This window comes from Rutidosis leptorrhynchoides, chromosome 7 (genome assembly GCF_046630445.1).
Source record: "Rutidosis leptorrhynchoides isolate AG116_Rl617_1_P2 chromosome 7, CSIRO_AGI_Rlap_v1, whole genome shotgun sequence".
Taxonomy (NCBI): domain Eukaryota; kingdom Viridiplantae; phylum Streptophyta; class Magnoliopsida; order Asterales; family Asteraceae; genus Rutidosis; species Rutidosis leptorrhynchoides.
In genome coordinates this window covers 364,410,391-364,414,187 of record NC_092339.1, presented here as the reverse complement: position 1 = coordinate 364,414,187, position 3,797 = coordinate 364,410,391, and positions in this window count along the sequence as shown.

Below are 3,797 nucleotides of genomic sequence, written 5' to 3'. Positions count from 1 at the left end.
CAACAACTAATAATAATAATAATAATAATAATAATAATAATAATAATAATAATAATAATAATAATAATAATAATAATAATAATAATAATAATAATAATAATAATACTAATAATAATAATAATAATTATAATCACAATAACAATAATAGAAAGAAATTTAATAAGAAAACTACCTCTAAGCTTTTCCCAAAAAAAAAAATGGCTGAGACCAGGCTCGAACCCTAGACCTCCCGCTCATCGCTAACACTCTTAACCATTGGGCTGTTGCCCCTTTATCCGAAATTTTACAGAACTGTTTTATATTTAACCCGTATTACATGCTTCCTATCTCCTTCTTCCTCCTCAATTTCAATTTCCATTCGACTCACAACTTAATTCCTAATCTTCACTAATTATTTGATGTAACACCTAAACGATGTATAATTGTGAAATCAATTAACAGAAAGAAAAAAAAAAGAGCAACAGCAGCCTGCTCGTCGTTGTTTTGAAAAAAAAATTGATTTTGCAAGTGGTTACGATTTTGATAAAGATTATAACACGAATTAGTTTTTAAGGTGTTTATAGAAACTAATGGAATCATAAATTTTACCTTAATCATAACATATAACACTAATTTGAGTGAAGAACATTGGTTGACTTTTTAAGAACAAAACTTTGACCCTCGAATTCGACTTTGATTTTGAGAATTAAGCATTGAAACTTTGCAGAAAGATTTAGTAATAGATTCCTAACATAACTACATTTTTAGTTTTTGAGATTTCGTTCAAATTCATGGTTTTGGAAAAATTATTCAAGAACAGAGAAAATCAAGATTTATAAATAAATTTTTTTTTTAATTATCAGAAATGCATAACTAATATCCGTTATAGTTTATAATTGATGAGAGAAAGTTGAGTGAATTGCCTCAGCAACTTGAATTGATCCTTTATTAAATAATGCAAGTATCGACATGAATAAGACAGGAATAAATAAAAAAAATTAAAGAATAACAAAAGCTGATTACGATTGACAACGTAATTTTGGATACATCTGATTTTGATTTAGAATCTTATAATAGAATTGGAGACAAGAAATCATCTCAGTTACACGGTGAGAACGATTTGAAACAGAATACCTTATTTTCTGTATTTATATTTATTTAATTATCCATATTTACATATGTATATAACTATATAAATAAGTATATAACAGTATTTTGTGTATCTGTATTTGTATAGTTATATCGATTTTAACTATATATGTAAATATAAAGAAAACATAATATTATTAATTATACATACCTTAATTTAATAATGGAACTAATAATAATAATAATATATAATCTTAATACTAGTAATAATATTGATAACAATCCTATTATTAATAAAATGTATTGTTTCTAATAAATATTAATTATCTTAACACTAATAATAATTATATTAATTATAATAATATTAGATATTAATAATGATATTAATAATAACAATTTTGATAAAGATAATAATAATAATACGTATTCATTAATAATAACTAAAATTGTAATCTTACTACTAATTACGATATGGATAATGATAACCATAATACTAATAATACTAATAACAATAGTAATTATATAACAAATCAATTATATCAAATTTCATATGTATACAATATATAATAATATTAATAATATTGATTATAATAATATATTAACTATAATCAAACTTGTAGTTATATTAATTATGTAATATTTAATAATTATATCATATGTTACATGATAACATCTATTGAATATTTATTATTTATATATTTTATAAATGTTACAATATAATAATTATTAATAGAAATCTTTTATATATATATCTATATAGATAATATCATATATCTATTTATATATATATGCATTTTATAATAACTTAATTATTCTATTTATTATTTTACATTTTTAATTCTAATTGATAAAAGGGTTTTTGTATTCAATCAATATATATATATATATATATATATATATATATATATATATATATATATATATATATATATATATATATATATATTATATACTTGTATATTTACATAATTATTTACACAATTGTTCGTGAATCGTCAGGAGTAGTCAAAGGGTAATTGAATCCATATAAATAGTTCAAAAATTTTGAGACTCAACATTACAGACTCTGCTTATCGTGTCAGAAATATATAAAGATTAAGTTTAAATTTGGTCGGAAATTTTCGGGTCGTCACAGTACCTACCCGTTAAAGAAATTTCGTCCCGAAATTTGATTGGAATCGTCATGGTTGACAATAAATATGTTTTCATGACTCATATGAGCTGATAAATAGAGTTTTATCATCAGTGAGTAATGTAGACAACACAATTTGATTTTGTGAAGAGTATGAGTGAAGCTATCACAAAAGAGTGAAATGAGTAAAGGTAGGTTCTTCTTAACCGGTGACGTAGTCACGGTTGATTTCCGGAAATCAAGGGATTTAGAGAAAATCTTTGTAATAAGATTTGGTTCTTCGGTAATTAAGAAAAATTAGGATCTCCATTGATTAAATGCAATAATCTATTTCGATTGCTCTGTCTGATTTTTCTTTTATAAATTAAACTCTTCCGTTCCATTATTCTCACCATTCATATACTTTCTTTCTTAGTTCATACATCCAAAAGATTGTGAAAATGCGTAATTCAGTTCTAATCCTTGATATTTTCCTAATTATCATTTATGTCATCCTTCTTTTCAATCTTCTACCAGAAAAATCTGTTTACTTCTACTATTACCTTGGGGTGATACTATTCTTAATTCTACCGTGTCTTTATATTGATATTCGTATTAATATCCACGGTTTGTAACCTTCGTTTTGTTATTGGGCTTTATATTTTCTCTTATATTTTGGAGCTCTTTGCCTTTTTATTCTCTTCTCGACCTCTAGTAAGGCAAGTAATGGTCCAGAATTCGTAGGTACGAAGTTTGAAATGAACATAACTAATGTTCTAAGAGAGAAATTGTAATAGCACGATCTTGATTGGTTAAATTGCCAGAATTCAAGAGAAAAGATAGAACTATCAAGAAAATATGTTCTTCATATGTTTAGAGATTAGGTAGAATGTAAGAGTCGTGTAACATGACATATGATGACGTTATAGTCTGTGAATCATCACGTTCCATTAGAAACTCAGCATGACTTACTGTAATATAATCACGTTGATCAAGTGTCATTATATTATACTAACTCATGCATCAATTTCTGACACTACTTCAAAAACATTCATATTTTAAATTCGAATATTTCAGAATTTAGAAACTAAAACAGTTTTCCTTTCTGATGTAACACTGATATTGCGAAGAGATAATTGATTTTCGATAAGAATAGTTATGAAAATATCTTCAGAAATATCGAGGATATTTATAATGAAAGATACGATGATATCTTAGAATTTCTAATATCAATGGATGATGATGAAAATTTATCCGTAAAAGTGTAGAGTGAGGAGCAACTTATTCATTAATGACTTCAGCAGATACTGAATCATTTGGATTCTTTGGAAGCATATTTAGCCTTTGTGATTTATCCACGGTTTCCTTCATGGTTTGCTCCATCCGTTTTCCAGTTCCAACATTTCTGAGTTTTACCAACATACTATTCTTTATCATCAAACTTACGACGGTTAAGGTCATTTACGGTTGTCTACAATTTCTGCTGCTTCATTCACCTTTTTCAACATTCCGAGTATTGATTCGTAGACTGGTTACTTTTCAGAGTTTCAGAATGGAAAAATCATAATTCTAAGAGATAAATGTTATATGTATTCATATATCTGCTGATGTAGAAACG